Consider the following 26,805-nt stretch of genomic DNA (forward strand, 5'->3'; position numbering starts at 1 on the left):
GGAAATGGATAGTGGTGATGGCTGCAGACATGGTGGGTGTAGTGGTCACTGCATCGTACACTTAAAGAGGATTAAAATGGAAGCATTTTGTTATATATATTTCAACACACACACACAGTGAGAAGGCCAGTTAAAACCTGGGATAGAATACAGGCCACAGGCACAAGCAACAGGAGACCAGTTCCCAGAGGAGATAAAGCCAGACACAGACTAACAGCCCAAGAGAACGATGGGCAAACGTGGAAGGTGGAGCTGTGCAGCTGAACTCGTGGAGAGACAAATGTGCTGACTCCTGGTTCCCAGAGATGATGTCTTCATCTGTCTGACCTGCAGACGTTGCAGACTGAAAACGGAGATGTCCCTGGGTGGGGGAGCGGGGGAACACAGAGACAAAGGCTTTAAATGCAGGCTGTGGGTTTATGAGTGCGTACTGTGTTCTACAAGGAACTGGCTGAGAAGGAGTGAGGCCATTAGTGTCCTGGGGCCTCTGTGGCAGATGGCTGCAAGCTGGGTGACTTAAAACAACAGACACACATTCTCACAGTCCTGGGGGCCAGACGTTGACATCAAGGTGTCAGCATGGTCAGTTCCTTCTGCAGGCTCCAGGGAAGGGGGCTTCTTGCCTCTTCCAGCCTCTGGTGGGCCCAGGGATCCTTGGCTTGTGGCGCATCACTCCCATCTCTGCCTCCATCATCACGTGGCCGCTCTCCTGCGTCTCTGATCTCCCTCTGCCTTCTCTTAGGGGGACATTTGCCACTGGGTTTGGGGCCATTCTAATCCTGGGTGGCCTCATGTGAGACACTTTACTTAATCACATCTGCACAGACCCTTTTATAGATAAGATCACTCTCAGGGTTTTCAGGACATATGTTTTGGGGTCGATATTAAATACTCGGCTGCTAATTGAAAGTTGGAGGTTCGAACCCACCAGCCACTCCACAGGAGAAAGATGTGGCAGTCTGCTTCTTTAAAGCTTTACACCTTTGGAAGCCCTAGTGGCAGTTCTTTCCTGTCCTGTAGGGTTGCTATGAGTCAGAATTGACACCTCAGCAACAGGTTTGGTTGGGTTTTATTGAATCCAGTGCCTTAAGTAAGTTGATAGAAGTGGGTGGGGGACAGCAGTGAGGACAGTGTGTCATGGACCAGGGTCAGGATTCACCCAGGCCTGGTGACTGGGGTGCTTTAAGCAAGAACACAAAGAGCTGTGGGCAGTTGATGTTCCTATGACCACCCTTCACTGTGGGTCCCACGGGGAGGTGTGAGGCGATGACGTCCTTCTGAGGGGCTCACAGCCAGGCTGTGGCGCCAGGACCCCCAGTCAGTGGTGGGGGTGGGGGTGCTAAGGCTGGAAGCCGGGCCTGTGGGGCTCAGACTTCAGTTCCTCTCCTGCACCAGCTGCCTCTGTGCAGAAACAACATGCAGGACGGCTCCCTTCAGTGGTGTGGGAGTGAGTGTGTGTGACTGTGTGAGTGTGCCAGTACGTGAGCATGTCTCTGTGTAAGTGTGAGTGGGCAAGAGTGCATATCAGTCTGAGTGTGTGAGCAAGTGTGAGTGTGTCTCAGTGAGTGTGGGACTCTGAGTGCATATGAGTGACTGTATGAGTGTGAGCATGAGGCTGTGTGAGTGTATCTGCGTGAGTGTGTGAGGCTGTGTGATGGAATGTGAGTGTGTGAGGCTGTGGAGTGTATGCCTCTGTGTGAGTGTAAACATGGGTGTGTGTGAGTGAGTGAATGTGAGTGTGTGTCTGCATGGAATGGGCACTCAGACACGTGCATTAGAACTCTGACTGTAGTAAAAGAATCCTCGCTGGGGAATGGCAGCGTCCCAGGCGCACGATGGGAGGCCAGGCCGTGAGCAGCAGGCCCCGTGGCCCCGAGTGCCCGTGTCTCCACAGCCCCCGGGGGCCGCAGCCCAGCTTCCTGGGCCTGGTAGCCCTGCCTTGCTGCCCCGCGTCCCCCCCAACCCCCAGCCTTCCCGCCGCCATCTTGTTCATAGTTCTGTGTTCTACTTTATGTATCTTCATAAAAAAAGAATCTTCATAAGCGCCCTTAAATCCTTTTTGAACGAGGCAGGACATAAATAGATGAATAAGTAAACCCCCCTTGCTGCAAGTTTACAAACATCTTTCCCAGGGTGCCCCACTCACTCCAGGAGTGCGGCATTCATAACCTCTGACAGCCCCGTTCAGTCTGTGGCACTCCGGCTCGGGAACACGTTTCTGCAAAACATCCAAGGTGAGGCGCAGTTTGTCAGTCTGAGGCTGGAGACCACATCGCTTCCCTAACTTTCACCAAGCTCCTCCAGGTCCTATCTCGATGCCACTACAAAGGGGGTCTTGCACAAGCAGTGTCTCCATCTGCAGCTGGGGCACTGAGGGCCCCAGGAGGGAGAGGGCTGGAAGCACTGGAGCTGGCCAGCTCCCGAGCCGATCGCCCCTGACCTGATGTGCCCCCAGTGCTTGGGAAGTGGTGGGAACCCACTTTTCAATTGTGTGCAGGTCAAGGATTCCAGGACCAGGTTGTCCCCAGCATCTACTATGTGCAATGCTGGGATGGACATGCCACGCAAACCGTAACAAAGAAGAAGGCCTGCTTTAGCTGTGCACTGCTCTCCTGCTGTCATCTGCCATCACCCTGCCTCCCCCTGAGATCCTTAGGACCTGGGAGGGAAGTGTGCCCTGTGTTGCATGCTGGGGCCAGTGGGGTTCCTGGTGCAGAGATCACACAACGAATGCTGCCGACTGAGTGATTGACTGGGGGGAAGCCAACAAGGTGGCCCTGTGGAGTAGGGGCAGGACTCTGATGCACAATTTTGCTTCTCCAATGGACCAGTGTCATGGTTGGAATTATGTCCCCCGCCCCCCCCCCGCCACCAAATATGTGTCAACTTGGCTAGGCCATGATTCCCAGTGTTGTGTGATTGCCTACCATTTTGTCATCTGATACGATTTTCCTATGTGTTGTAAATCCTACCTCTTTGATGTTAATGAGGTGGGATTATCAACAGTTATGTTAATGAGGAAGGACTCAATCTACAAGATTAGATTGTGTCTTAAACCAACCTCTTTTGAGATATAAAAGAGAGAATAGAGCAGAGAGGCATGGGAACCTCACACCACCAAGAAAGAAGAGCCAGGAGAATTGCGCTTCCTTTGAACCCAGGGTCCTTGAACCGAGAAGCTACTGGCCCAGGGGGTTGACGACAAGGACCTTCCCCAGAGCCGACAGAGACAGAAAACCTTCCTTGGAGCTGGTGCCCTGAATTCAGTCTTCTAGCCTCTTGACTGTGAAAGAATAAACGTTTGTTTGTTAAAGCCATCCACTCGTGGTATTTCTGTTAAAGCAGTACTAGGTGACTAAGACAGACTAGGTTCTGTATGTGTGAGTGTGAGCATGAGTGTGACTGTGTGACTGAGCACATGTGTGAGTGTGCAAGCATCAATAGTATCTTAGGCTGGGTTCTCTAAAGAAGCAAAACCAGTAAAGCGTATACATATATATATATGTAGTGTGTATGAAATTGTGTGTGTGAGCGTGAGTGTGTGACTGTGTGAGTGAACATGTGTGAGTGCATGTGATTGTGAGAGTGTGAGCATATGATCGTGTGTGTGTGTGAGTCAGTGAGCATGTGTGAGAGGGTTGGGGGTAAAAACAGTGGAATATCAGATTAACGTCTGTATTGAATCATTTTTGCCTTTACACCAATGCCCGAGTGTGACATGGTGCAGCATAGTCATCTAGTGCTGCTGTAACAGAAATACCACAAGTGGGTGGCTTTGACAAACAGAAATTGATTCTCTCACAGTTTACGAAGCTAGAAGTCCAAATTCAGGGCACTGGCTCTAGGGGAAGGAGTTCTCTCTCTGTCCACTCTGGGTGGGGAGATCCTTGTCTCAGCTGCTTCTTGGTGTTCCTTGGAAATCTCTGTGTGGCGTCGGTATTCCCCTGTTGGTGCTTCCTTGCTTCTGTGCCTGATCCACTCTTTTTATATCTCAAAGTGGATTGGGTTTAAGACACACCCTACACTGATAAGGCCTCAGTAACAAAGAAAACTCTCTCTCCAAATGGTATTATGCCCACAGGTCGTCACTGTGCACCACCAAGTTGATCCCGACTCATAGTGACCCTATGGGACAGAGTAATACTGCCCCATAGGGTTTCCTAGGTTGTAATCTTGATGGGAACAGGTTGCCAGGTCTTGTTCCCCATGGAGCTGCTGGTGGGTTCAAACCACTGCCCTTGCAGTTAGCAGCTGAGTGTTTAACCACTGCACTACCAGGTACAGGAGTTAGTATTCCAACACATATTTTGGGGGGCACAATTCAAACCATAGCAGTGTCTTAGCTGGCTGTTAGCTGGCTCTTTTCCTTGTGAAAATGGTATGCAAGTGTGTGACAGCCTGTGTGTGTCTGTGTGTGTGTGTGAGGGCTGAGGGTAGGGTGAGTGGAATATTGGATCATTTTTGCCTTCACACCGATACAGTCAAGTCTTTTACTGTGAAAATGGCTTGTGAATGAGTGTATGTGTGTGTGTGTGCACGTGCGTGCGTGCATACTGGAGGTGGGTGATGAGATAGCCTCTCAATTTTGCCATGGTTTTAGATAACTTGGTCAGCCCCGTCTTCCTCAGCCCACCCCCAGTTTTGTGAGACATATTTCACAGCTGAGGAGGAACCTCAAGATAAATTATGGTGCCCAAGGCCCTTTACTGTGACAAACGGCACCGCTTCTGAACAGGTATCCCTCTCTCTCACTTGCCATCCTGAGTTTTCACAGTGAGATGTCGGAGCTAGGATATTCTTGCTTTGAGTGGGTGATGGAGATAAGCTATCGGGGCACAGGAGCAGCTGGCACGCAGAGCCATTTTTCACATGCAACCACACCATTTTTTTCAGGGGACACTCATATTTTAACCATATGGGCTTCTATTTCATGGGCCGAGCCATGGCTGTCAGACGTGTCCTGGCTGGGCATATACATGGGTTGTGCTTGCTGAAGGTGTCAGGGTTGAAGGGACTGGATTCTTGAACATGTCGGGCTTTTCCAGAACTCCTGCTCCGTAGTGTCCACTGGTGAAATAATTGGGTTGATGGATGGATGGACGAAGGGTGGTGGATATGGCTTTTTGGGCAGTTTGGCTGCCCATGGATAGTTGACCTTGGCTGGGAAATCGTGGCATTACAGAAAGAACCAATGATGGCAGTAGGGTTGGTGTCACCCTGTGCAATACCTCATGGTGTCGCTCCCCCCGGCCATTGACCTCCTCCTGTACCAGAACGTACAGAATCCGTACTAATGTTTATTATCAATTTTAGTCATAGAATAGTATGTGAGAAACATAATTGTAACTTGCTTAAATATATTATTTCTTAGGTTGTATAAAAAAAAATTTTTTTTTTATGAATACTGACAACAAAATTGTTTTGTAAAATCTTTCTACATTGAATTACATTATTAGAATCGGAGTGGAAGCCGTTTTTGATTTTTCTCCTTCTTTTCCTCTACTTATTCATTCTTAAAGAATTTATTGATATAGGGTCACAAATACTAATTATAACATTGTAGCTAAAACACCAGAAAATTTGACAAAATCAGCAACTAAAAATACCGGCAGCAGCGAAAACAACAGCGCCTGCCCCTAGAACCTCCAGAAGAAAGCCCGTGATTCGAAGCAGCGTTGTGATTGGGTAGTAGCAACTAACAGTAACAACTCTGACTAGAGCACATCAGAAGGTTCAAAAAGTTAATTAGCACAGAGTTTTAGCCTTGTAGGTGTGCTCATACATGTAAACTGGGCTTAAAGATGTTTTTGTTATAACTGACTAGGAATATTTTTATAAAAAATAATAAATTTCTGCTGAAACACTGCACAAAAATTTTATAGACAATCGTTTTGGTGTCCCCCCTCTGACAGTGTCACCCAACATGGACCTCACCCCTCCTACCCCCAGTGAGGCCACTGGAAACAGCACAGGGTGTGGGTTAGATTGGGTTCCGGTCCTGACCCTGACGAACCCCAGCTCTGTGGCCGAGGATGACTTAATCCAGGTCTCTGTGCCTCAGTTTCCTCACCTGCGAAAATGGAGTAATGATAATGATGTCTGACGTGTCTATCTAGGCCTGCTGCTGCTGGGACTAAGTGTTTAAGTGTCATCAAACACAAAATGCTGTAGAAATTTAAGTGGTTGACATGGGGTCCTTTCAATGAAGATATTTCCACTCATTTTTTATGCAGAAGGAGGAATAACTGACAACTTAAAAACCCATACACATTCATCATATTAGCACATGAGATAAATTAATGGCAGAGCAGGGAGCTGGGAGTCGGGTGTGGGGTTCTGACTCTCATCCTGCCAGCTGTTAGGTGGGGAAGCCTTGTAGTATCTGTGGACCCAGTGTTGCTCACCTGTGGGATAGGGTTTAGCTCAGGGGGGTCTAGGATTTGGTCCATCTTGTGGGGACACTTTAAGTTCTCTGACCTCAAGTGGAAAGCTGGGGACTGGCTCTGCACCTCCAGCCTCCCCTCCAGCCCTTTCCCCCCACACTTCCCTCACACAGAGGCTCCTTGAAGCTGGTCAGCACCACCCTTCCCAGCCCCAAGGTGGACTTTCCCAGCTTTGTCCTGGGCTGTGGAATTATCGTGGCTTACCAGGCCCTGGTAAGCCCCAAGGGAACGTCTTTTTCAAAAAAAAAAAAATTTTTTTTTTTCTTTTTAATCCCACTGTGGGACAGCTTGAATGAAGGTTCAAAGTGGTTTTTTTTTGTCTTTCTTTTGATTTTTCGTTCTGCCATCATGTGTTTGTCTAACAACTCCCCTGACGCCCATCACTTGACTTCCCTGTCTGTTGTGGCCTTGGCATTAACACACAGCCGGATGAAAGGAGAAGTGTATAAACTACACATGACACGCGCTGTGAGCAGGGTGTGGGCGGGCGTGTGAGGGCTGTAGGTACCAGCAGCACGTCCTCCACCAGGCAATGTTCACTGCTCGGTTGTTGTCATTCCTCCCGGTCCCCCGTGTGTCTGTCTGGGAGAAGCAGGAAGAAGCATGGAGGAGGAACGTGTGGACACACACCCCGGTCATCAGCAGGCACATCTGAATATTTGGCCATAACTTCCACATAATGGGACCGCTGTGTCCATCGGGAGTGCTGGGAAATTCCTGGGTAGGACATACAGAGACAAGGACAGTTTCCCCCTTTCCAGGAAGGCGAGCTGGCTGGAACAGTTGGAAGATTCCTTCATTCAAGACAGATGCTAGTTCTCAAGCACTGGGGTGACATTAACGGATTTGGGAAAACTGCCTTAGGGGAATTTTTTTTTCTACTCCCTAAGCAGAAGGTAACATTTGCTCATTCTGCTCAGGTTAAATTACCATATTAATTATTCAAAAGACTTAATGCTATCAAACCAGAATCTGTGTACCGGATCCAAGGGGGAACCAGAAACAAAATCAATGGGTCCGAAGGCCTTGGCAGCTAATGAATAATTGACATTGCTCCTCGTAGAAGTGAAGAGGGAAAGAACAAATAGGTTCCATGGTGCGCAGAAAAGATAAGCGGATAGATGTTAGACAAATGGATGGACGGGTGAATGGGTGGGTGAGTGGGTGGGTGGGTGCGTGGGTGGATGGATGGATGGATGGGTGGGTGGGTGGGTGGGTGGATGGGTGGGTGTTTGCATGGATGGGTGGGTGGATGGATGGATGGATGGATAGATGGATGGGTGGGTGGGTGGGTGGGTGGATGGATAGGTGGGTGGGCAGGTGGATGGATGGTTGGGTGGATGGATGGATGGATGGATGGACGGGTGGGTGGATGTGTGGGTGGATGGATAGGTGGGTGGGTGGATGGATGGATTGATAGGTGGATGGACGAGTGGGTGGGTGGGTGGATGAATAGATAGGTGAATGGGCGGGTGGGTAGGTGGGTGGATGGATGGATGGATAGATAAGCAGATAGATGATAGATAAAAGATAAATGATAGATAATAGATGATAGACAGATGAATGTATGTATGAATATAGACAGACATATAGAAGATTATCAGATAGACAGACAGATAGATAGATAGACAGACGGATAGACAGATAGACAGATAGATAGATAATAGACAGACAGGACCTGGAACCAAGGTCTGATCATACTTCTCTTCGCCCTGAGTTCCAGCTCAGCTCTGGTCCTCCAGCCCTGAGGTTTCAAGTAACTGGGTTTTAAGTAACCACAGTCTCACGCATCTTTCAGCGCGACCCTGAGTGGGAGGCCTGGGCACACTCCCTCGTGGCTAGGATGGGTTTCATGCCATCTATTTATATCCAAATCAATTCTGAGTAGGCCGCAGGACTCTGCCTAATCGAATCTGCTGTCCTTCATACACAAAGATGATGTACCTGGCCCCCAGCTTGGGAGGAGGCTGGGCCCCAGGAGTCTAGACTTTTTTCCTGTTGCAAGGAACAAAGTGCCTCCATTGGCTGTCTGGCTGGACTTGCTGCAGCATTGCCTGTACTTTCCTGACTGCCGGGCACGTGTGTTCATCAACAAGAGTCCAACCCCTGAGGAGGCGGGGGCTAAAAGCCTGCATGTCCCCTGCCTGCTGCATGACCTTGAGCAATCACCTGAGCCTTGGGCCTCAGCGTCCACTTGTACAAAGACAGCTGGTAACACGCATCACAGTCATAGTGAGGCGGGCTTGTGGGGCCTGTGGGGGTGGACATGGGAGGCTGTCTCAGTCTGCCAGAGGCTCAGCCTGCTGGCTCAGAGGCTGCATTGGACACCTGTCCAGGCAGGCCACCCCTGCTTCAGCTGCCATCCTTCTTGGGGACCCTTGCTGAGGACAGTCCTCCCTGGTGTCCAGCAGCTCCCCAAGACTCAGTCTGTGGCCCACCCACACTAAGAGGCTTCAGACCTCTGAATCTCACTCTGGTCTATTGCTTCCAGAGACCCCTGTTCCTCTCCAGGAAGCGAAGGGTTTGCTCAGGGGTAGCAGCGTTCCAGGAGGACCGTGCTGCACCAGCCATCTCCAGAGAAAGCCGAAATCGAGAAAATTCCTCACAGCAGCAACTCTTCCTCCCTCCTCTCTCCTCTGAGCACTCTCTCTGCCTTGTCCACTTCAACAAACTTATCCAGGTAGTTCCATAAAAGAGGAGTGTGGTATTGGAGGGGAGGGTCCTGATATGAGGCAGTTCTGCTCTGTCTGGGGCAATTTCCCTTACGTCCTCAGAGTTGAATGTGGGGCTTCGGCACTGTGCTTTCTGGGCTTCTTTCCTGCTCTGGATTCCTGTCTTCTAAGAGACATCATCCACCCATTTTCAACACTTTAAAATGGTACTTTGGACATGTTATCAGGAGGGATCAGTCCCTTGAGAAGGACATCATGCTTGGTAAAGAAGAGGGCCAGTGAAAAAGGGGAAGACCCTCAAAAAGATGGATTGACACAGTGGTTGCAACAATGGGCTCAAGCATAAAAACGATTGTGAGCATGGCGAAGGACCAGGCAGTGTTTCGTTCTGTGCTATGTTGGGACGCTATGAGTCAGAACAGACTCAACAGCATCTAACAACAAAAACAATCCATCCATTTATCCACCATCCATGCATCCGTCCATCTGTCCATCCATCTGTCCATCCATCCATCCAACCATCCATCCATCCATCCACCCGTTCATCCACCATCAATCTACCATCCACCCACCCATCTACCCATCAACACATCCACCATCCATTTACCTATCCATCCACCATCCAATCACCCATCCACCCACTCACCCATCCACCCACTCACCCATCCACCCACTCACCCATCCACCCACTCACCCATCCACCCGTCCACGCGTCCACCCGTCCATCCGTCCATCCGTCTGTCCGTCCGTCCATCCACCCATCCACCCACCCACCCAGCCAATCACCCAGCCATCCATTTATTCATTCATTCAATCATTGGTTGAAACTTTGAGTATGTGCCAAACACTAAGCCAGCCACTAGGGAAAGAGACAATGACACCCATCCCTCCCAGGACTGCTGCAGTGTCATGTGGGACAGATAGGCTGCTGAGCGGAGCAGGTGCAGGTTAGGGTGCATAGACTATGGCTCCAGAAGGGGGACCTCTTGGCACCAGACCACCCTCTCTCTCCTCACTGCCTCATCATCTCTCCTTTCTTTCCCTCCTAATTTTTCCCTCTTGAACCTTCTCATCTCTCTGGAGCTCCAAAAGCACTGCCTTGGTGGCTGGCAGAAAAACACCAGGCACCTACAACGTCTGTGATTGTTAGGAACGTGGCTCAGGTTTCAAATCCTGAGCCTGAAATTGGCTGTCTTTGTGATCTCTTGATACATCTTTTCTAACCTTCAGTCTTCTCATCTGTGAAGAGAAGAAAATAAAGGGCTTGCCTCAAAAAGCTATCAGGAGCATCAAATCATGATGACCATGACAATGGTGATGAAAACCAGAGAAGGGCCTTGGCACTCTGCCTGGAGTAGAGAAAGTGCTCAAGAAAGCAGGTTATTAGTCTTAGTCTCACAAATACGATGTATAATTTACCCAGGCTCAAGAACCCACATCCTTACCTGCATGCAGTAATGAATCCCACCTATTGTACATCCTGTGACAGCCCCTGGAGGAGTTCTTGGAGACGAAGCTGGGCAGGGCAACATCCCATGTGCTAGGAGACACAGAGAAGAATGAAATCAAGACCTGGGAAGAGGAGGACCCATGGCCCAATCTTCCCTCCCTAGCCTAGTAGCAGCAGATGCCCTAAGCACCAGCTGGGCACAAGGCTCCTTCCTCTCACCGTGCCTTCACTCAAAGCTCCGGGAAGTTTCCAGAAGGGGAACTAACAGAGCCCAGCTTGTGGTGGAGGAGGAGGAGGGGTGGGATTTGAAGTCAGCTCAGGCTCCAGATCCTTTTAACTGCCAGGCTGAGCACTTGAACCAGACCCTAGGGGTGGGCCTGTTGGTCATTGGTGTCCACGGAGTGCCCAGGAGGCTCTTTCCGATGGTACCCTGGGCAGCCTTGGGGCAATGTTCGGTCTGCAGGCTCTGCAAGTGGAAAGCCCCCAGAGTGGGAAAGGGAACGTGGGCGGGGGGAGCACTAGGTCTGAAGGATGGAGGGTTGGCATGTGGCCTGTTCGGAGCTATGCCTTGGCAGTTACATGTTTCCAATTCTGAGCCACATCAGGCCTCCTTCAGGCACACCATAGCCTGCAGAAGGCACCTGTCATCAGTGGCAATGTTCCGTGTTATCTCCATTTTGATTAGAAACTGTTGATCACACGCATCACTTCTGTCCTGAGTGCAATGCCTTAGGGAATGTGTTTCTTTATGGAAGCTCTCTTGGGCTGCCCAATAGGAGAGTCCCATCTCACTACACAGCTCCAGTAGCCAGGGACAGCAATGACACCATGGGTGCTCAGCGGGTCTGGAAGAAGCAGGAGGCAGGATAGTGGGCAGTCACACTGTGTGGTCCTGAAGATGGGCTGTGTTCTTCAGCCTTTTGCACCCACTGAGTTCCTGAGAAATGTCCTGGGGGACGGCACAGGAAAAGCACCAGTGTGGGTCCCATGTCCCCGGCTTCAGGGAATGTGGTCTGTGTGACATAGACTTGTTGACCCTTTTTGTCTCATTTCCCAGCCACAAATAGTGAAAACAAGCCCTGCGGCGCAGATTGCTACTTGTCCAGCAAAACCTGTTTCTTCTCTTCCTGGGCTTATGACTAGACGGAACTTCCCAGGCTCCCTCGGCCAGGTGTGGCCAGGTGGCTGTGTTCTAGGTGTGGCCAGGTGACTGTGTTCTGGGCATGGCCAGGTGGTTGTGTTCTGGGCGTGGCCAGGTGGTTGTGTTCTAGTGGTGGCCAGGTGACTGTGTTCTGGTCATGGCCAGGTGGCTGTGTTCTGGGTGTGGCCAGGTGGCTGTGTTCTAGGCGTGGCCAGGGGGCTGTGTTCTGGGCGTGGCCAGGTGGCTGTGCTCTGGGCGCGGCCAGGTGGTTGTGTTCTAGGTGTGGCCAGGTGACTGTTTTGGGCATGGCCAGGTGACTGTGTTCTGAGCCTGGCCAGGTGGCTGCGTTCTAGTTGTGGCCAGGTGGCTGTGTTCTAGTTGTGGCCAGGTGGCTGTGTTCTGGGCATGGTCAGGTGACTGTGTTCTGGGCGTGGACAGGTGGCAGTGTTCTAGGTTTGGTCAGGGGAGTCTGTTCTGAGCATGGCCAGGTGGCTGTGTCCTGGGCATGACGAGGTGGCTGTGTTCCAGGTAAGACCAGGTGGCTGTGTTCCAAGTATGACCAGGTAGCTGTGTTCTAGGAGTGGAGAATGACAGGAAGGGACGGGTGTGTCTCTGGGGTCCAGGCTCTTAGGAAGCAGATGTGCCCTGTGTGTTTCCCCTCTTCCAGCAGGAGCTATGGTGACAAGGCTTGGGGGTAGCAGAGCCACAGGATAGATGGCACCTGGGCCCCGAGTCCCCAGAAGTGCTCTGCGAGCTAAAAGTAAGTCCTTGTTACAACTGAGCCATTGCGCTGTGGGGTTTATGGTGATCCAGGCCTACGCCCACCAGTGTGCCCGCTCTCCCAGAGCACCCAGCTCAGACGTTCACTTCCCAGGGCTGTGAGCTGGCTGAGATGTGGGCAGTGCTACATGTGCAGCACATGCTCAGAGATACTTCTGGACTCTTCACCTGCTGGGCACTAGCTCATCCTCACCACAACCTAAAAGGTAGAGGCTCTGTCCTGCCCTCCCTCCCCCCTCCTTCCTCCCCCTCCGCGGCCTTCTCCCTCTCCCTCGTCCTCTCCCTCCCTCTCCTTCTGTCCCTTCCCCTTCCCCTCCCCCTCCCCTCACCCTCTTCTAGGAAATGTCCTGGGTGTCCCAGGCCTGTGCTCCCACCTGAACAGTGGCTGAGGATGATCAATGGCACCAATAATTACTCCTTCCCAGCCACAGGCAGTGATGAATGGGCCCAGCGTCCCTGCTGCTTCGGGAATCAATGCTGTAATATCTCTATACTCATGATGGAGATGAGACCAGAAACAGGGGCACGCCATTGCACACCCCCTCAAACCTACAGAGGCCCAGCAGCTTCTGACCCTCATCCACAGGGAGTGTGTGGAGGGAGAGAGGATGACCAGGAGCAGGGAGACCCCCCCCCATCTTCCTGCCCCTGCCCTCGGCCCAGCTCTGTCCCTGCAGCTGTGTGCCCTCAGCTTGTCATTCAGGTCTCTGGGTCTTCGTTCTCATGTCAGTTTTTAAAGCGTCAGTGTCACATGGATGTACAAAGTCATTCTGACAGAGTAGTACTTAAAGCTAGGGGACCCCAAAGGAACCCCCAGCAGCCAGCTATGCTCTGTAGCATCTTGGGGTCTTCAGACAGAATGGTGTGAGACCTCAGGCACCCAGCCTGCCCAAAAGGTGGCCTCCCGGATTCTCAAGAGGTTAACTTATACTTCTTAGTTGGAGTCAGAATCGAATTTCAAAATGCCTGCCCTGACCTCACTGTGCCGATCTTGGGAGCGGCTTTGCTGTCTCCAGGGCACTGTGACACTGAGGGAAGACTCTGGTTGCTCCTGGACATGTGGGTGCCGACGGAGAGAGGAGAGGGGGTGGGGTGGGACCTGGAAGGGGGCCCAGCAGCGCACCGTCTAGCCTCAAATCGTCCAGCCGCACTTGGCCCCCCCAGGCCCCGGCAGGCACGGAAACAGCTTCCATTTGTGGCCAGTCTTCCATCCATCTCCTTGGCTTCTAGAGCATTCTGGGTGAGAAACGGACTGCCTTGCCGTCACGCTGAGACTAAAATAAATGATTCTTTCCTGGCTTATCTTGTGAGCAATGTTCTCTTCTCTGAAAAGGAAACATCACTGTCTGTCCACGTGCTGGACTGGGCTGGACCCGCATGTTCTGAGACGTCCACTGGGATCCATCCGGCAAGCTTCTCTGGCCAATGGAATCTCGGGGAAGCCCTGGCACTTGGGGCTCTCTCTGTCCTTCCACCTGAAGGTCTGTGGTCCCTCTCCACCATGATCTTTGGTGTGGCTGGGGCTGGGCTCTGCGGGAAGGGGCATGTGTGGTGCCTTCTGCTGAGAAGACCGTGCCAGGGTTGATGGCGAAGACAGCCTCTGGCTGCACGAAACCTGCCTGAAGGTCAGATGGGGGATGCACGCTCAGTCCTGCATGACGAGGACTGATGAGGGCAAGGAGGGCAAATTCTTCCCAGGAGCGGCTCGTCTCCTGGGAAATAGCCCTCCAGTGTGGGGGCAGCCTGCAGACTGAGGACACTCGGCCCTGCCCTCAGGTGCCCCTTACAATGATAGGAAGGTCAGTCCTGCCTGCAGGAATGGTGCAGGGACAGCTTCCGGCACAGGGAATCTCTGCCGTGAGGAGCCTGGGGCATGGCCGGGGCTGAGTGAGGTGGACGGGTGGATTTCATGTCTCTGAAGGGAGCTGCGAGGCACTTAGCCAACTGGCCAAATGGGGGAATTCAGAGATTGACATCCAGATGTTCCCAACCACACTCCCGTGAGAATTCCGCATGATGCCACCTGGATGCAGCCCCCAGACGCTACAGAGCACACTCCGCTGCTGGGGGTTCCTTTGGGGTTCTGTAGCTTTAAGTACCAACCTATCATGATGACTTTGTACATTGTGTGACACTGACATTTTATAGCGCTCTTCACCTCTGTTATGAGAACCAAGACCCGGAGACCTGAGAGCTGGACCCAGGGCAGAGTCTCTGTGCCTGAGTCACATGGCTATAGGGACAGAGCTGGACCCAGGGCAGGGTCTCTGTGCCTGATTCATGCGGCTACAGGACAGAGCTGGGCCCAGGGCGGGGGCCAGGAGGTGGAGGGTCTCTGTGCCCTGAGGTCATCCCTTTTCCCTCCACACCCTCCCTGTGGACAAGTGTTCAGAAGCTCCTGGGTGTCCTAGGTCCCACAATGCTGTGGCCTCTGAAGGTTTGGGGGGGCTCAAGGGTGTGCTCTTACTTCCTAACCTCACACCCCCATGAGGAAGTCTCCACCTCCCGCTGGTTCTCATCCTGCTCCCTGGCCAGGCTCCTGAGGGTGCCATGAGGGAGACTGAGAAGTTAGAGGTGGAGTGGGAGGGCTGTGTTATACCTTTAACAAGAGCTCAGGCCCAAAAGGTGTGGATTCTGCCTGGGGAATCTCAGAACCAGAACCTCCTAACAACAGCCTCTAGAGACCCCTGCAGATCCTGGTTCCTGGAGACCGCAGGCCATGGCACAGGGAGTTGGCATCCCTCCCCACTCAAGTTCCCACTTGGAGGCCCCGGAACACCAACAGGCCTCCACGGGCTGGGAACCCCTGTGCCCCTGGAGCCCTGCCTGGGCTGGGCAGCAGAGGAGGCGCAGGTGGGCGCCAAGGCTGGCCTCTACAGCACACTCCTCCCACCAAGCTCTCCCTGTACTGAAACCACCAAGAGTACGTTCCTGCACCTGGTCCCCAAGGTGCAGTTTCTCCAGTCTAGGGAAGCTTGGCCCAACCAGAGGGCCCTGTCCACTAGGGACTGTAGATAGACAGCTCACAGGGCCTGCCCTCCCAAACTCATCCGTATGAGCACACGTATGTGCCCTAGCATGGGGGCAGGGGTAGATTACCAACGAGCAAGGCACACACGGGCTTACCTGCTACTGAGTAGTGCACAATTTCACCAGTTCTATGAAGTTTCTGGAACAGGTAAATGCATACAGACCAAAGTTCATTACGGTTACCAAGAGCAAGTGGGAGGGGGAAAGGGGAGCCATGGCTTAGGGGGCACTGACCCTTGCTTACTGTAAGTTCCTGCTTGCCTTGCTTACTGGTTGATCTGCTCCTGAATGGAGGCCATCATGTCCAAGACTCTGGTGAGTTTTCTCTCTGCCCAGCACTGCCCTCACACTGCTTCCCGACCCTGTAATGCCTTGCATCCATTGAGCATGAGCAAAGAGAGCTTACTTGGGTCTCATGGGAGCCTTGGGCCTAGTTCCCCGCCTATGGAGGGGAGTGGAAAAGAGTAACAGGGATCAGACCCCAAATGAGGCCACCCTCCATGCCTATTGATGACCCACTTTCCGGTTCCGCCATCCATGTCTATTGATAACCCACTTTCCCTTTCCAGCAGACACTCCCACTCCCAGCCTGTGGCCTGACCTTATCTGAGGGCTCATGGGTTATGGTTGCCAGCCTCCCCATTCCCTCCTGAGGGTGGACCTGACCTTTCCTAAAGATTGGAACACACCAACCAGCATTAGGCAACCACAAAACTCAAATGCCTGAGTCAATGGAGGTGGAGCTGGGAGAGCCAGCCTCAAGTGCCAAGTGCTCTCAAGCTGCTTGGTCAGGAGCTCACATTCAATAAACCTCCCGGCAGTCTTCCAGCCACGAGAGCCATCGTTGACCTCCTCCTGAGTGCCTGTGGCATCTTGTTTTCGGTAGCCTCCACTCAGGGGAAGCCTTTCTCATCTTTATTTTTATGCTCTGATTTCCTGACTGTTTGTCTTTCTGCAGGCTCGATGCCTGATTCATCTTCGTATGCCTGTAGCAGCCAGCTCAGGGCCCTGACCTCACGGAAGTTTCGGAAAGAATGGTACAGCCATGTCCATTGAAGCGTTATTCACAACAGCCAAAGGGTGGGAACGACCCCACTGTCCATCAGCGGATGAATGGATCAACAACATGTGGTACGTAAGTACCAAACCAAAAACCACAACAAAAGATACTATAAAGACGTGATACGTGGATGGCTTGTGGGTTCGTACGGCACGTGGAACCACGTGGGGGGCCATCCTCCATGTACCATGCTCCTCTCGCTCGTTTCTGCACTGAATCCCATATTCACACGTTCATTCCACATGCTCGTGCTGAGCACCAACTGTATGCCTGGGACTCGGAGAAAAGGCAGCCTCTGGCCCCCTCGTGCCCTAGGTGGACCCATGGGTAGCCCCAGAAGAAGGCTTGAGTGCCCGTTCTCCTGAGCTTGTTTGTCCTCTGGACAAGGAAATCTCATTTACTAAGCAACTCCCGAGTTATCAAAGGATGCCCAGACAAACAGCCGCGCCTGTTGTCTCTGCCAGCTGTTATAGGAGCAGGTGTTTCGGCCGCTGAAACTGCCACGGGGATGGGCCGAGGACGCCATTGCTGGAACCGTGCTGGGCTCAGCCTGCTCTGACTTGGCCGGCAGTCCATCTGTGAGAGGGACTGCTTCGATCTCACGGGGTGCGTCCTTGCTCTGCCTGCCCCTAGAACATCTATCACTGAGGCTGGAGGCCTGGCTGGTTGCCCAAGGCTTACCTGGGGTAGACGTGTGAGCTTCACTTCGCTGAGGCCATGGCCGTGGCCCCCAGGTTCAGGGCCCTCGGGACCCCCCAGTGGCTTTCCTAGCATAATCTCACTCTCCCTGGCTCTTCCTTACAGGCCAGGACCCACTGCCACTCCCGAGTGTAGCAGGAACACCTCAGCCAACACTACCGACTCCAGAAGCCTTCACTTGTTTGCTCAGTGAGCATTTAGCACCTACTCGGCAAAGGGGTTGAGCAGATCTTGGACACAGGGAGGTGACTGAGGCCTGTGTTCTGATCACCAGAGAGTGGGCACACTGCCCCCAAGAGTCCACAGAGCAGACCCACCCAGGGGGGCTGGGAGAAAGCAAGGCAGGTGGGACAATTGGCTGGCCAGGGCTGGGAGAAGGCAACTGGGGGGGCTTCCGGGGGGGAGGCTAGGAGCACTTGGAGGGGAGCACAGGCCTTAGGAGGGTCAGGGGCACCCCAAAAATGTCAATGGATCACAGGAGTTCTTGTTTGATGGGCCTGTGGCACATCCTCCTAAACGAGAACCACTGTGTGCCCAGACAAACAGACAGAGGAGTCTGGGCCCGGCACTACCCCTGGCTGGCCATGGAGGCCAAGGCCGGTGGCTCCCTGGGGGTCCTCAGTTTCCCCCTCTGTAAACGGGGACCCTACCAGGGCACATGGTGTTGGCTGGCCTGTCAGAGCACCTATTCTCAGAGGCCCTGGTTTTATGCCCTGGGTTTTTGCAAAGTGGGCTCAGCCACAGCCCATTCCTGGGCTGATGTGATCCTTCCAGAAGGAGGGGCTGTGTGCTGGCTGAGGGTGATGGCTGGGCCTGGGACACACAGGTGCAGCCCCCGCGTTCCGCTGTCTGCATAGCGGCCACCAGAGGGGATCACAGCAGCTCTTAGGGCATCAGAGTGGGGGTGCGTCCACATGTTGCCCTCACAGCTGCACCCCCCGCCCCAGCTTGTCCACTTAACGACCCGCCAACACTCTGGGAGGTGAGAACCAAAACAGGCAGGTGTAGGGGCCTCGGGAGACCACCGCCCAGACGCAGGAGCAGTAGGCAGAGCATAGTTGAGCTGCAGTGGCTCCTTCCAGTGTTCCCTGGGAAGGCCCCCCTGCCCCTCACTCCACCCTGTGGTCAGCTTGCCCGTTGTTCTCTCAGGGCTGCGCTGCCTCCCCTGTGCCTTTGAGCCTTCGCCTGCTCCGTCAACCCCTCCTGTAAACCTCATCGCAAAGTCTGCATCCCAGGTGTGCGCTGGGGGTGCCAACGCGTTTCTTCGTCTTCGATGCCTCTTCATTTTGTTGGGCAACCCACCAGGCCACAAACATGCCATTTACTTACAGATGTGAGGCATGCGAACTGGAGAGACCTGGGTCCTGGAACAGATGGGCACTGCAGTGAGTGCAAACCCCAGCTCCCTCCCGGTTGCCAGGGAGCCCCGTGCAGGAGGCTGGGTCCCTCCCTATCAGCCACAGAGTGTCCTAGGTGAGATAGAGTTCTCCTCCCTACATGCAGCTATGGGGCTTGGAGGAGACACTGACACACGGGCTCAATGACTGTGCTGCATGTCCCAGGAGATGCCTGCGTCACATGAACATTTCGTTGAGGGCAGCCTCACGGTTAGGGGCGCATAATTTGTGGGAATGCTCCAGGAAGCCAGTGTGGACTGAAATCCCCCATGGAGGCAGTTATGGAGGGGATCCTCGTTAGTGTCATCTGTGTGCCCAGCAGGGTGGCTGCCAGAAGGTGGTTTCCTGACTGCTGGTGCCTCCCTGTCTATCCCCATATGGGGGCCCCGTGAGCACCCTGACCCAGGGGCACTGGTGTCAACTGCCTGCTGTGTGTGCCCAGCAAGGTCTCCACAATCCTGGGGAGTTGGAGCTGTCAACATCTTGTTTCTCAGGGGAGGACCCCAAGGTGGGTGGGGACTGAAATCCAGGACCTCTGACCCTGGGACTGTCCCCTTAACGCCTGCTCCAGGCTTGGGTCAGGGTTCTAGGGGCATCGGAACAGAAACACCACATGCGGTGGCTGTAAAGAACAGATGTTTATCTTCCCACAGGTCAAGAGGCTAGACGTCCAAATCAGGGTCTCACCTGTGTGGATTCATTCCTTCCTGTTGGCTGCCCCAGGCATTCCTTTGTTCCTTGGCTTGTAGACCATCCTCACATGGTGACTGTCTTCCCAGTGTGTGTGTCTCTGTGTCTCATCTGCAAATTTTATAACTCAGAAATGGTTAGATTTGGAACCCCCCCAGGAGGGTATGATCTAATTAACACAACAAAGAAAGCTCTATTTCCAAAGGGGTCGCCTCCCATGGCCTCATGGGGTTGGCCCCAAGTCATACTTGCCTCTCCCCTGCCCGAGGTGGGCAGGAGACACTGACGGCTGAAGACCCTCTGCAGGGCCCATCATTTCGTGTGGATGAGGCTGGGCAGTTATTCCTATTCCACGCAGCGCCACTTAATTATTAGTAAAATCAGTGAGCCTTGCCTCAGTGTCAGACACCTCTGATCACACAGACACTTGAAGCCAGTCTTTTAAGAAACAACTGATGCTTTGTTGAGAGAAGCTATGGACCACAGCAGCTTCTCCTGTGGGTCAGACACTGGGAGATGTCTCTCTCTGTCTCTCTCTCTTTGTCCCTCTCTCCCTGTCTTTTTATCTCTCTCTGTCCCCCCATCTCTCTAATTTTCTTTCTGTCTGCCCCTCTATCTGTGCCCCAACTTTCTCTCTGTCCCTCTATCTCTGCCCGTCTTTCTGTCTCTCTCTCTCTTTCCCCCATCTCTACCCCCACCCCCATCTCTCTGACTTCTCTGTCCGTCTATCTCTGCCCTTCCATCTCTCTGTCTCTCTCTCTCTCTGTCCCTCTATCTCTGCCCTCCCCCATCTCTCTGTCCCTCTTGCTCAGCCCCCTCATCGCTCTCTCATTCTCCCTCTCACATGTGCAGCCATGGCGTGTGTCTATGGCACTAACTGTGCTCTGACTTGTACCAAACTCCCTTCGTTTCCCTTGTGGGGACTCTGCTGAGCCAGGAGGGGGCAGGGCATGCCCCAGGACCTCTGGCTCTGGGATGACCTGGGTCTCCCTGTCTCCCCAAGATAGGAGATGGGGGTTACCCTCCCCAGAATCCTAGAGTAGGGAGGAAGTGGCCCACGTGGCAGAAACCCTGACCCCTGCATCACAGTGCGGCTGTGGGGCTAAGGGGTGCATCCCAGTGAGGGTTCCTAGGATAGCTCACCCAGCGTGGCCCCTGTTGGGTCTCAGGGGCGACTCCTGTCCTTACCCCAGGGTCACAGTTAGTGGAGGTGCTTGGGATGTGCCTCAGGTGTCCTCTGGGGGCTTCATGGTGGGTTTGCCCTTGGGGACTTCATGGTGGGTTTGCCCTTGGGGACTATGACATCTCCACAGGCAGAGGGGATGGAGGGTGGGCTTGGGGCCCCTGACGGTGACAAAGTGATGGGATAATTAAAGCTCTCTCACCTTTCCCAGACTCCACACCCACCCCTCTCTGTAAAGCTGACTATCAAGTATGACTTCTGTGCAGTGAAATGTACCATTGTGGGTTTCAGTGGGATGGCTTTTGACAAATACTTACCCTAACCACCACATCAAGATGTAGGACATTTCTGCCACTCCCAAAATTCCCACGGACTCTTCCCTGTCAGCCTCTCCCACCCACCCTGTGATGCTAACTTTATGTGTCACCTTGGCTGGGATACGGGGCTCTGTTTTTCGGCCAAACACTGATCTAGGTGTTGCTGTTAAGGTATTTAGATGTGGTTAACACCTACAATCAACTGAATTACGGAAAGCAGATCGCTGTCCGTAGTGTAAGCCTCGTTCAATCAGTCGAAGGTCTTAAGAGCAAGAACTGAGGTTGCTGGAGTTTCCAGCCTGCCACCCGACCCACAGATTTTGGACTTGCTGGCCCCCACAATTGCATGAGCCAATTCCTTAGTGTCTCTCTCTCTATATACACACATCCTACTGTCTATCTGAAAATGTCCTAATTTCACTTTCATATTTGAGAGATGGTTTTGCTGGATATATAATTCTTGGCTGGCAATTTTTTTCCTTCAACGCTTTATATAAGTCATCCCATTGCCTTCTTGCCTGCATGGTTTCTGCAGAGTAGTCTGAGCTTATTCTTATTGACTCTCCTTTATGGGTGACTTTTCATTTATCCCTAGCCACTCTTAAAACTCTTTATCTTTGGCTTTGGCGAGTTTGATTATAATACGTCTTAATGATTTTCTTTTGGGATCTACCTTATGTGGAGTTTAATGAGCATCTTGGATAGACATCTTTTCATCTTTTGCAATATCAGGGAAGTTTTCTGCCAACAAATCTTCAACAATTCTCTCTGTATTTTCTGTTATCCCTCCCTGTCCTGGTACTCCAATCACTCGTAGGTTATTCCTCTTGATAGAGTCTGTCATAATTCTTAGGGTTTGTTCATTTTTTAAACACCTCAAATAAGTTGGTGTCAAGTGCCTTATTTTCAATTTTACTAATTCTGACTTCCATTGCCTCAATTCTGCTCTGACTTTCTATTGAGTTGTCTAATTCTGAAATTTTATTGTTAGTCTTTTGGATTTCTGTTTGCTTCTTTTATGGATTATCGCGGCCTGTCAAATTTGTCATTATGCACTTCTCTAATCTTATGTTCCTCTGTTGCTTTGTCTGTGTGCTCCATCACTTGTTCTGTGTTTTGCCTGATCTCCTTCCTGATCTCTTGAAGAGCTCTGTATATTAATCTTTTGTATTCTATCTCCAGTAATTCCAGGAAGTTTTCTTCATCCGGGGGATTTCTTAGTTCTTTGTTTTGGAAGCTTGCTGAAGCCATCATTTTCTGACTCTTTATGTGATTTGATATTGACTGTTGTCTCCAAGTCATCAATAAGTTATTGTATTCATTTATTTTATGTTTGCTTACTGTGTCCTAGCTTCTTGCTTTGTTTTGTTTTGATATGCCCAAATAGGCTGCTCATGTGAGCTAATTTGATTATTGGCACCTTTGAAGCTCTAACATCTTCTTACCAGGTGGTTAGATCCATTACTAGGTACGTGAGCCCAGGAGTACGTTTACTTTTCTTGTATGGATTCAGCTCAGGTGTCCAGGTAGTTGGTCACCAAGTGTGTGGTGCAGGCTTTCACCTACAGCCTTAAGTGGGTAGGTACAGGTGTCTGGCTGCAGTAGGGGGTCACATGCTGAATAAGGTGGGGGGCTGACAGCTGCCCCCAAGTGTCTGGGAGGAAAGCGCATTCCTATTTCCTAGAGTGTGTAGGTGGGTGGGCTTTGCAGCTGGAGTATGGGCACCCAATGCTGTTGGCTGCAAGGACTGGAAGGCACCACTTATTCTTGGACCCCTGTCGAGGGTGGTGTGGGTTGAGCCACTAGTTCTCAGGCCCCTGATGTGGGCAGGTGAGGACTCTGCTTAATAGGCAGAGCAGTGTCAAATGTCACAAACTTGCTACAAATGGGCCCACACAGGTCTCTGCAGGGGTGAAAGGCATTCAAAATCCATGGACCCCTTATGCCTGTGCCTAGGCAAAGGGGCTGTGCCTGCCCAGAGTTCCTGGCTTAGGGGAGCTGGCAGATTATTTTTTCCTGTTTGTTAATTTGTTCCCTCTCCAAGGTAGAGAGAATGGCTCAGGGTGTGTGGCAGGTCCTACTTCCAGCCCAGGGAACATGGCAATCTCTGAAGCTGGCTGGGACCCAGTGCAGAGCGGGAAGGGGACAGGTAAATGGGAGAGAGGTTTTTCCAAAAGGGGTGTTTTTTGGTCTGTGTGGTAGATTAGATGCAAGTACTTATGCTGAGAGCACTGCTTTTTGCTGATTCTGGATGTGTGAGTGGACCCTTCAATGCTCAGTCTCTTCCGATGTGGAAAATGTGTTCCGAACGCCACTGCTTACCTCGCGGCACTCGCAGCAGTGGACACGGCCTGCAGGATGCCGGTTCTCACAGGGTCAGTTCTGGTAACTCCTTGCTGCTTCTGAGCTGTTTCTCCCTCCCCCTGCCACTTAGGCCGATTCCTCAACTTTGCCTTTGATGTTCAGGGCTCCTAGATTGTCATATATAATCAATTCACTTGTTTTTTCCGGTCTTTGTTGTAAGAGGGACCACAGGAAGCGTCTGACTACTCTGTCGTCTCGGCCCTGCCTCCCTCACACCCTACTGTCTCTGTTTCTCTGCAGAACGCTGACTGACGTGTACCCTGAGTCCTCAGTGACACTGATCCGCGGTCACCATAGTCGAGTGCTTTTTTCAATGATACCACACAGTTTGCCGTCTCAGTGTCTGAGTCTTTTCACTCGGTCCAGCGTTGTGAGGCTCCCCCACATGTTGCATGGCCTGGTAGTCAGTCTCTTTTTCTTGCCAAGTGTAGTAGTGACCCATTGTATGACACCATGGCTTGCTTATCCGGCTTCCTGCTAGTGACCACTTGGCTGCTTTCACCTCCATTATTTCTCCCTTTTCCTAATTATTTGTTTGCTTCCCTGTCTTCTCCATCAGGTTGGGAGCTTCTGGACAGTGAGGCCATGATTCACACACTTCTGTTGCCTTAGACAAGACCAGCTCAGCTGCCTACTCCATGCACATGGGCACGAGAGGACTGAATGGTGAGGGAGAGAAGAAACAACACTCTCAAGGTCTCGTCCCGTATTACACACCCAGGGCCAGGATGGAGTCGGCAAGAGCACAGTGGGCACTGTCAGCCATGACCCACCTGCTCTGATCATGCTGACGCACGACCAGAGAGAATGGCAGTCTCAGGGAGGACAGCAATTCTGTGACTACAGGGACCGGGCAGGAGGCCAGCTGTTCAAACTGGCCAGGGGCCAGGCTGGCCACCATTACACGGAGGAGGAGCCACTCAGTTACTTACAGGAAAGAGTTAAGCTTGAGTGTGATTATTTACCCATTTGGCTAATTAGGTTTTAATAAACCATTTCACACTGCAGCTTGCAGCATTGCAGGATGAATTTAAATGTGCTTTGCCAGGAACCCTTCTTCATGCTGGAAATTAACAGGGATGGGGGGCTGTCAGGCAGCAAGAGTGGGGGAGTGGAGGGGACTGAGGCTGAGGGGCCAGGCTGGCCTCCATCTGCCCCCCACTGCCTCTGCCCCACCACCCACCCCGGTGGTGTTCATGTCCTTCCTCCACTCAGCAGCAGCCACCAGGCTTGTGCTAGGACACCGGGGAGGAGACCCAGCCCTGCCCACCGCGGTTTGGGTCCGATGGCTGAGAGGAATATCAAAGAAAAGGTGACAGCCCCATGTGCCACCGGAGCCCAGCCTGAACCAGAGCACTGGGCATGATTAACTCCTTAGATACCCTTATCGTCCCACTCCATTCACGAAGACACAGAGGCCAGAGAGGCCGTTATGGGGCCAAGGTCACACAGTTGCCGGTGGGGGGCTGAGATCAGAGCCCCAGCCACTGGGCCGCAGGGGCTGAGCCTGCAGCCTCCCATGGGACTGCCTCTGGGAGCTGCTGACCCAGGTAACTGACTACTGACCGAGCTCCATGCCAAGAGAGGGACAGGCTCTGAGAGACATCGGGCGTCCTCTGGGGGATGGCGAGGATATTGAGCCGGGACTCAGGAGTGATTAGAATTTGCGGAGGAAGCGTGTAGAGGTGAAGGGAACAGAGGTGCAAAGGCCTGAGGTGGGTTGGAGAGAATGAGTGAAAGCTTACCTGGACGGGCCCAGGGCTGGGGTCAGACCACAGGGAGGGCTTGCACCCCACTGTCGGCCCCCCACCTTCCTCCGAGGAGCAGGGACACAGTCTGGCTTATTGGCACTCCTCTAGGAAGCCTACCAGGTCTCTCTCTTTCCAGAAAGAGAGGGTAGATGGTGTTTGAGGTGACTCAAGGTGTCGTAGTCATCTAGTGCTGCCATAACAGAAATACCACAAGTGGATGGCTTTAACAAAGGGAAATTTATTTTCTCTCAGTCTAGTAGGTTACAAGTCCAAATTCAGGGTGTCAGCTCCAGGGGAAGGCTTTCTCTCTCTGTCGGCAATGGAGGAAGGTCCTTGTCCTCAATCTTCCCTTGGTCGAGGAGCTTCTCAGGCGCAGGGACTCTGTGTCCAAGGGATGCACTCTGCTCCTGGTGCTGCTTTCTTGGTGGTATGAGGTCCTTAGCTCTCTGCTTGCCTCCCTTTCTTTTTATCTCTTGAGAGATAAAAGGTGGTGCAGGCCACACCCCAGGGAAACTCCCTTTATCTTGGATCAGGGAAGTGACTTGAGTAAGGGTAGTATTACAAGCCCACCCTAATCCTCTCAACATAAAATTACAATCACAGGATGGAAGACACCCACATAATACTGGGGAGCATGGCCTAACCAAGCTGATGCACATATTTTTGGGGACACAGTTCAATCCATGACACGAGGTGACCTCGGTCTCTCTTCCACTCTGGCTGACCCCCGTTCCCCGCCAGGTGTCTGGTGCGGCTCTGTGGGTCGAGGGCAGGGCAGACAGTCCTGGGTGTGAATCTCAACCTGTCTTATCACTGTGTGCTCTCAGCAGGAGGCTCACCTCCTGGTGCCTCTGGCTCCCCTCTGCAGAGGAGGAAGTTTGCGGCTCTGCAGCGTGGCTTCCCCAACAGGTGTGGATGGACCAGCAGGTAGCTCGTGCTCCATTAACAGGAGCTCTATTTCTGGATCATTCTCCTGACAATCCAAGAAGAACCCAGTGTGGGCTCCTCCCAGCCTGGGTGGAAGATGGCTCTGGGAGGGGGGGTCCTGGGAGGAAGAAGGCTCTGAGGGGAGTCCTGGGAGGAGGAGGGCAAACAATGGCGCCAGCCTAAGTGTGCTGCCCCTGCGACAGGCTGGGTGCATCCAACAGCCACTGAAGTGGAGCCCCTGCTTTCCTGCCTGGAACGAGGGGCCCACTGGGATTTTGCTGGAGACCTTCCCTGGCCTGGGCAGTCTTTCCAACTCAGAGAACGCTGGCTCTCCCAGGAGGGTTCTCCCGGCCAAAGGGAGGCTGTCTGTCGGCACCAGAGGCCAGGGGACGTTTATCTGCTACTCCAACCCCCTGAGCAGCCACTGCCTTGGGACAGGGCACCCAGACCTGCCCAGCTGCACGTCTGGGTCACTTTGTGGCTCAGATAGGGTCACTCGGGGCCTGGTCTGTGAAGTGATGATGGCAGCTCACGCCGATTTGGTGCTTATTGTGTGTCTGTTATCACTGTGTGGCCTCCACATGTTGACTTGTCTGTCACAGTGCCCCGCCGAGGAAGGGGTTGTTAATGCGTAGCCTCTCCAGGTGAGAAAACCTAGGCACAGAGAGGTTAAGTAACTGGCTCCAGGTCACACAGCTGGCAGATGGCGGGACGTGGACTCATACAGCTACTGTGTGTCAGAAGTGATGGTCTTTTCCAGTGTGATGGCAATGTTATCATGGCCCCAAAGCAGCACCCAAGGACTCGGTCATGGTCATTACTCCGTGAGGGAATCAATGAATGAATGAGACTCAGTTCATGATCTTGGAATGGTGGCCTCATTGATCTTCACAGCTCAGGG

Source organism: Elephas maximus, chromosome 15 (genome assembly GCF_024166365.1).
Source record: "Elephas maximus indicus isolate mEleMax1 chromosome 15, mEleMax1 primary haplotype, whole genome shotgun sequence".
In the NCBI taxonomy this organism is placed as follows: Eukaryota; Metazoa; Chordata; class Mammalia; order Proboscidea; family Elephantidae; genus Elephas; species Elephas maximus.